The sequence below is a fragment of the Otolemur garnettii genome, unplaced genomic scaffold (genome assembly GCF_000181295.1).
Source record: "Otolemur garnettii isolate 467f Iridium unplaced genomic scaffold, OtoGar3 scaffold00049, whole genome shotgun sequence".
Taxonomy (NCBI): Eukaryota; Metazoa; Chordata; class Mammalia; order Primates; family Galagidae; genus Otolemur; species Otolemur garnettii.
The window spans coordinates 7693916-7702350 of NW_003852444.1; the positions used below are offsets into that span (position 1 = coordinate 7693916).

The 8435-nt window shown below is 31.8% G+C and overlaps 1 non-coding gene across 1 annotated transcript; it reads left to right on the forward strand.

The window, feature by feature from the left end:
- Positions 1 to 5877: 5877 nt before the first annotated feature.
- LOC111725906 lies at positions 5878 to 5980 on the forward strand. Its single transcript, XR_002773852.1, has one exon. It is a non-coding gene; the product is annotated as a small nucleolar RNA U13 (small nucleolar RNA).
- The last annotated feature ends 2455 nt before the right edge of the window (positions 5981 to 8435 follow it).

Consider the following 8435-nt stretch of genomic DNA (forward strand, 5'->3'; position numbering starts at 1 on the left):
GACACCCTTCCTTGGAGGAAATGTGGACCCTGTTTATTTTAAGATGTGTTATGAATTCTATGATTGGTGCTTTGGGTTTATTTTTGAGTTTGCTTTTTGTCTTCTTAAAGTATTTGGAAGGGGGATTAGTAAAAAGGATTTCTGGAGGAGAGCAAGGAACATTTTTAATTGTAGACTTTCGATGTTCTTTTTATACAAACAAACCCAGTAAACAACATTTGTGATAATGTCTTCTGTTTGTATTTGCCTGGGACACAGAGGATTATCTCTTGTCAAGGGGCAAAGTCTCTAAAACTGTACTGTTCTAGTTTGAATCAGGCTTGCCAAATAAAATATAAGACATCCAATTAAATTTGAATTTAAGATGAACTACAAATAATTTTTTTTAGTATTTTTCGATCCAAATACTTGATGGGGCATACGTACACTAAATTTTTTTTGTTTTTCATCTAAAATTCAAGTTTAACTGTGCATCCTTGTACTTTTAATTACTAAATCTGGTTACCCTGAATTAGATATCAGTATTAAAATAGCTGTGGAGTCCTCTGCCTGCGGAATTTTAAAGAAGTCTAAAAATGTTAAAATGGTTTGATATAGTAAGGAGGAAAAAGAGAAAAAAGAATGAAGATTAAAGCACCATGGGAATCATGTCACAGAATTTCAAGGTGTTTCTTGGATATGTGCAAAAAAGGTGGCTTCACTCCATGATCAAAATTATGATTTTTGCTATCAACATAAGGTTCAAATTTACAACCCTATTGGCTATAATTTTTTTTTATCATTTGTCATCATAGTGGTAGTCTATGTAGAATCAAATAATTTCACCCACTCTAGGAGGTATGTGAAGAAGCCATATTTCATGGTTGCCCAAATTGGGGGCACTGAATTAACACAGCAAATGTTTATTTCAAGGATCATCACTCCTTAGCAGCCTGGTATTTGTCAAGTCTTTTGTATGTTCTATGCCTCAGTTGTTTTATTTATAATACGGGATAACAATAGGGCACTTTCCCTAGGTTTACTGAAGAGATTAATTGGCATAGTACATATAAATTGCTAAGCACAATGCTTGGCAAACAAATATTCAGTAAGTAGTAATGATCCTTCTTCCACCTTCTTTTCCATTCTTATAAAATGTTTATCAAAATGGAAACAACCTAAATGCCCACCAACCCAGGAATGGATTAACAAGCTGTGTATATGTAGACCATGGAATACTATTGTGCCATTAAAAAAGGTGGAGACTTTACGTATTTGTATTAACCTGGATTGAGTTGGAATGCATTGTTCTTAGTAAAGTATCACAAGAAGAGAGAAGCAAGAATCCAATGTGCTCAATTCTAATAGGAAGCCAATAGATGATCTAACACATACTCTTATAAGAGAAAAGCTCAAATCTATTCAAGGGTGGGGGACAGGGGGACCAGGATGTGTGGAGAGGGGAAGGGGGGGAGATGGGGGTTACAGAGTATAGAAAACCTCTTGGGGGCAGAACACAATTATAGGAGGGGCTTCACCTAACAAATGTAATCAGTATAACCTAATTCTTTGTACCCTCAATAAACCCCAAACAATAAAAAAAAATAAAAAATAAAAATATATATTAAATATAGGGTAAAATTTTGGTATATTAAAGTCAGGAATAAAAAAATGAACTTTGATCTATACAATAGCATTATCAAATACCATGAATATAGTTTTGAGCAAAAGTAGCCAGACAAATGATAATACACCTTGTATTGCTGGCCTGTTTGACATCAGGAATGGACCTGCTTTATACAACAGAAGTACTTCAGTCATAATTGTGAAGTAAATGAAAAATAATAATTAAGGAAAAACAAGGTAAAAAGTAAAATCAAATACAATAAAAATCACTAGTAAAAATAATGCAAAATAAATATTATACTTTAAAAAAGGGAAAACCAGTAAGTATATTTGACTTTTTTTACTTTATTTTTTTGAACTACTTCATATGTGTTTTCATCGTTGTATGTGAAATTTCTGAAAAATTATTGTCAAAATGGGGATTGTAACTATTATTTTGTAATAGCATGGTGGGATTGTTCTTTCTTTTTTCCTTATTACACTTAGTTTATGAGAATGTAAGGATGAAATTATAAAGAAATCATGTATAAAAATAAGGAATTATTTGTTATATTTTTCCAATGAGTATATATTTTTATTCATGATAATGAAAAATAAAACTATTATATTAGAATGAGAATACTGTCTCCTCTTATTCACTTGGCTGAAAATCAGAATTCAAAATCAGCATATAAACTATGATGCTTTTGTACTGGCCTCATGGTTCATGTGGCCACATTTCTTGCTGATGTGTTTTGCGTGAGAGCCAGGAGTGTGAGGAATGGGGCAAAGAGATGATAAATGGGAGGGGGGGGGAGAGAAAGAGAGAGAGAATTCTACTCGGTTATTATTTCAAAGCTCTCTTTAATATTTTTAATAAATAACAAAGCATAAACATTATGATACAGCAATTACATAAAAATTGAAATGAGTTAAGTATGCCAAGGTAAAACAATTTGCTTTTTTTCCAGATCTTTACATGTCAGCTATTATATTTATATCTCAAGTTTCCCATCCAGACTTAAGTAGCTTGTATCCCTTCACTTACAGTCAAGACTTTTCCAGAGTATCTTGCAGACTTTAATACAGATGGCTATCACTGGATATAATATCACATATTAACTTGACGTTGAATCCTGATCTTTCCAGGACAGTGGCTGGATCATCAACCACCATGATGGAACACCATCATCTTTGATGGAGTACATGGTTCTCTAAAAGTCTAAATATCTGCGCAGGATACAAAGAACCAGCTTTACGGATTCCAAATCTCTTTAGGTGCATCTTTGAATTTTTATTCTTAAAAATTTCATAGTCCACATTGATAAATAGCCTGTGTTATGTACCATTACTTCAAATACAGAGACCTATACTGTAAAAGTAATAAAACCAAAGAGAAGACACTAAGTTGCCTTCCTATAATTTTCAATCAGCTATAGCTGAGCACTGGGTTCCTGGCAATTTTACTTTATGGGCAGAGGATAGAAAAGATTAATTATTTTCACAGCATTTTTATGCATACATCAGCAAACTAACATCCCAGGTATTGATCTTTTCTCAAATCAGATATTTGTAATTCTCTCTTTGTTGAAGAGACAAAGTCTCACTCTGTTGTGTGGGCTATAGTTCAGTGGCATTGCCATAGCTCACTGAAGCCTCCATCTATGGAACCCAAGGGATCCTCCTGCCTCAGCCTCCTGAGTAGCTGGGACTATGGTAATGTATCATCTTACCTGACTGAAAATTAATTTTTGTAGAGACAAGAGTCTCACTATTGCCAAACTGGGGTCAAGCAATCCACCTACCTTGGCCTCCCATAGTAGGATTACAGGCCTGGGCCACCATATCCAGCTCTCTTTTCATTTAATTATGTCTCATTCACACTTACCTGATTTTTGAATAGCTTCCATAGGGTATGCTCAAAAATATTTCATGAATCAGGGAAATACAAATCAAAATCACGTTGAGATATCATTTAACTCCAAAAAGATTAGCCCACATCATATAGTCCCAAAACTGCAGATGCTGGCATGGATGTGGAGAGAAGGAACACTTCTACACTGCTGGTGGGATTGTAAGCAATGCACTCTTTTTGGAAAGAAATGTGGAGAATTCTCAATGATCTAAAAGTTGACTTTCTGTATGATCTCATACTCCCATTACTAGGCATCTATCCAGAAGGAAAAAAATCATTTTACAACAAAGACATTTGCACCAGAATGTTTATTGCAGCCCAATTCATAATTGCCAAGTTGTGGAAACAGCCCAAATGCCCATCAATCCATGAATGGATTAACAAACTGTGGTATATGTATACAATGGAATACTATTCAGCCATAAAAGGATGAAGACTTTACATCTTTTATGTTTACCTGGAAAGAGTTGCAATATATTCTTAGCAAAGTATCTCAAAAATGGAAAAAAAGTATCCAATGTACTCAATGCTATTTGAAACTGATATATAAATACACTCTCATATGAATGATAAAACACAAGTATAGTCTAACAAGGGGGAAGGGAGAGAAAGGAGAGAGGAGGGGAGGAGGAGGGCAATTGGTGGGAGGAGGGAGGGCATTTGGTGGGATCCCACCTAATGTGCACAATGCAAGGATATATTTCAAAACAACTAAGAGTAAATTATAAATGTCTTACCACAAAAAATAAGTAAGTGAGGTGATGGTTATGTTAATCAGTTTGATTTGAGCATTCCACATTGTATATCAAATCAGCACATTGTACCTTATAAATGTATGCAGCTATGATTTAATTAAAAATTTTAAAAAATTCATAAATTTAAATTTCTAGGATAGTTTTTTGGTATGTTAATCTTGCAGTTCAAAGTACATTAACTAATGTTTAACATTTTTATGATTTGTTGTCTAAAAAATGAATAATACATTTTTTATTAACAAATTGACCTGTACAGAAACATAGCTTTTCTTTTTTATGAGTTTATTGAATGATAATTGATATATAATGAACTGCATAGCACATACTTAATGTATACAATTTATTTAATTTTGTTATCTTTATACACTTGTGACATCATCACTACAATCACAATAACATTTTCTTTCTTTCTTTTTTTTTTTTTTGAGACAGAGTCTCACTTTGTTGCCCTCAGTAGAGCACTCTAGCATCACAGCTCACAGCAACCTCCAGCTCTTGGGCTTAGGCGATTCTCCTGCCTCAGCTTCCTGAGTAGCCGGGACTACAGGTGCCTGCCACAGTGCTCTGCTATTTTTTTGTGGCAGTTTTGGCTGGGCCGAGTTTGAATCCGAGTTTAAATCCACCACCTTTGGTATATGGGGCCAGCACCCTACTCACTGAGGCCACAGGCACCGCCCCACAATAACAATTTCATTAGTTTCTAAAGTTTCCTTCTGTCCCTTCATTGGCCTGTTTTCTATCACTAAATAAAAGTTTGATTTTCTAGGTTTTCAAAATGAGAAATTATGCACAAATATGCTTTTGGTGTCACTTTTACTCATGAATTTCTTAGGTCTCTGCTGAGTCTTTGAATCAGCGATTTTTAGTTTTCAGTGTAGAAATTATGCACATATTTTGTTAGATTTATATTTAAGTATTTCTTTTTTGATGTTATTTTAAAATAATTTTAACTTCTTATTTTAATATATAGAAATAAAATAGATTGTTTTATATATTGACCTTATATCTTGATCTTACTAAACTCACTTGCTAGTTCCAGTAGCATTTAAATGTACAATATTAGAGTTTTTTTTAACATGACGAATCATTTATTTTCAGATAAAATTTTATTTTTTCATTTCAAATCTGTAAGCCTTTTCTTTCTCTTCTGCTCTGATTGCTTTGGTTAGGATTTTCATTCCATTAGTGAATAAGAGTAGCCATCTGTGCTTTGTTTCTGATTTTAGGGGGAATATATTCAGTCTTTTAATGCTAATATAATTATACTTGCAAGGTTTTTTTTTTTTTGAGGGGATACATTTAACAAGTTGAGGAAGTCTGATTCTTTTCCAAGTTTACTGAGATTTTACCTTTGGTGAATGTTAAATGCTTTTTTGCATCTATTGAGATGCTCAAACATCTTTCTCTCTATTTATGTTAATATGGTGAATTACCCTTAGTAATTTTCAAAGGTTGAACCAGGACAATTTTGATGAATTTTATATTCATAAGATTATATTTTACTTAATCTCCATTGCTGGATTATTATTCATACCGCTTTAAAAAGTTAATGATTACCTTCATCTAACCATAATATACCTCCAAACAATATTAATGTTTTTTTATAGTATAATAATCATACAGTCCTTCTTGTGGTTCATAGGCATGATGAATGAGGATTTTGTGTTCATGTGTGAGTTGTCTCCATTAAACTTTATGATAATGTCTACACATTACCTATTTGATGCTAAAAATTAAAAGAAAGAAAAGACAGAAAAGGGGAAGAAATTTTTTAAAAAAACTTAAAAAGAAAATAAAAAGAAAAAAGAAAACAGAAAATAAAAAAAGAATCTTACAAATTGCAGTAAATTCCTCTAATATTTGTGTCATTATTGTCATGTTATTCCTTCATAAACTCAGAATGCATTGCTATTATTTACATTAGGCAGTAAAATAAAATATAACTTGCTGTAAGTATTTTCAGAAATTAAAACTTTTCAAAAAGCTTTTTGTATTTGCACTTAACATTAATCATTTCTAGAATTTTTTTTATTTCTTTGTTTAAATCTTAAGTTTTATCTAATATATGAATTCCAGTCTTCTTGAAGACCATTTTAAAAACATTTCTTGCCATACCAATCTGCTGCAAATAAACTGTTTATTTTTGCTTGTCTAAAAATATTATCATTTCTCTTGCACTTATTAAGGATATTTTTACTATAAATAATATTTGGGATTGGTGGTATTTAACTTTTTGTCCTTTGTACATGGTGATCTCTTTTCTTTGGGCTTACATAATTCCTGACAAGGAGTCTGCTGTAACTCTACCCTTTCTTCCGGCATCATTTATCGGTGTGATTTCTGATTGCCTTCAAAGTATTATCTTTATCTTTGGTTTTGAGCTGTTGAAATATGAGGTGTCTAAGTGCATATGTGTGTGATTTATTTCCTTTGATATTTCTTGGAATACCCAAAATTTATTGTAGCTATCGTTTGAAATATTCAGTTATTTTTGGAAAATTCTCAATGCTTATCTTTTCAACTATTTCCTCAGGTCTTTCATCTTTTCCTTGGTAGATTTTTAATATTCAATTGATAATGTTCCATAATTTGGGCTTCCTGGTTTTTATTTTCTTGTTTTGTATATTTTATGTCCTTGTGTTTCAGCTCAGGTAATTTATGTTGATAAATCTATAAATTCATGGACTCTTATTTGTTCTCCTTGCTCCTGAGTCTGTCAAAATGTGTCTTTATCTCTGTTACCATAATTTTAATTTCTAGAATTTTAATTTTTTTTCTAATGGTTTCTATCTTTTTTGAAATTCCCCACATATGACTGCTTCTTATCAGTTTCTTCCAGAGACTTAGGCACATTAATTATAATTATTTTAAAATTTTTGTCTGAAATTCCTACATCTCAATTATCTCTGAGTCTGGTTGTGTTGATTGCTTTTTCTCTTGACTGTGTATTTTCTATCTGCATTAGTTTTCATGTCTCATAACTTTCAGTTGATTACTGCATCATTTTTAGGACAATAAAATTAAAATAAGGAATGTTTATACCTGAAATGTGCATGCTTTTCATGCTAGAACTTCAGTGTGGTGATTGAGTTAACCTAAGCAAGTGTTCAGTCCTTTGGGGGTTTTGTTGTCATCATAATTACTTTCAGTAAACCACTGGATTCAAATACCTTTGTGTTATCTGATGCTTAATGTGAAAATTAGTTGCTAGTGAACTTTTCTTAATGGTTTACTGGATAGAAGCATTGGTTTAGCTATATATATCCAACATAAGTTTGATGTTATGTGTTATGTTGTCATTTTTATTTCATTCAACATATTTTTAATTTAACTTCATATTCCTTCTCTTACACATAAAGTATATATAAATACTATTTCCCTGAAAATAAAACCTACCCCCAAAATAAGCCCTGGCAGGATTTCTATGCATTTGTTAAATATAAGCCCTACCCTGATAAAAAGACACAGTGTATCTACATAGCCATGCCATGCATTTCCGTGCGGAGAGGAAGACATCCCCTGAAAATAAGCCCTAATGTGTCTTCTTGAGAAAAAATTAATATAAGACAGTGTCTTATTCTTGGGGAAACACAGTATTTAGTGTAGTTTCTAAATTTGGGGGAGTTTTCAGATATTCTTTTGTTACTAACTTTTTTATTAACATTAACTTTTAAGTTATTAACTTATAAGTTATTGTTTTTTAGTTGGGGAACACACTTTGCATATTTTTCATCACCTCAAATTTAATTTTAATCACCTTAAATCTCCATTAAGTCAATTTGCTTGATTATCTGTTATTGTTCACTATATCTTTACTTATTGTCTTTTTCTCTTATTAGTCATTGAGAGGGAGTGATTAAAATCTATAGTCAAAGTTTTGAGCTTATCTATTCCTTTTTTCATATTTTTCTGTTTTGGTTAATGTATTTCAAAGTTTTATTACTTATAAGGATATAAACATTTGAATTGTTATGTTCCGTTGAATCAATGCCTTTATTACGAAATGTTATCCTTTACCACTGGTAATGTTCCTTGCTCTGAGTTATCCTTTGATTTGGAAAAAAAAAAAGACTACAATTTTTGAAATTTATGTTAGCATATCATGTGTTTTCCACATTTTATTTTTTATAAAACATTATATTTACATTTATTTTAAGTGATCTGATAGATATATAAATATT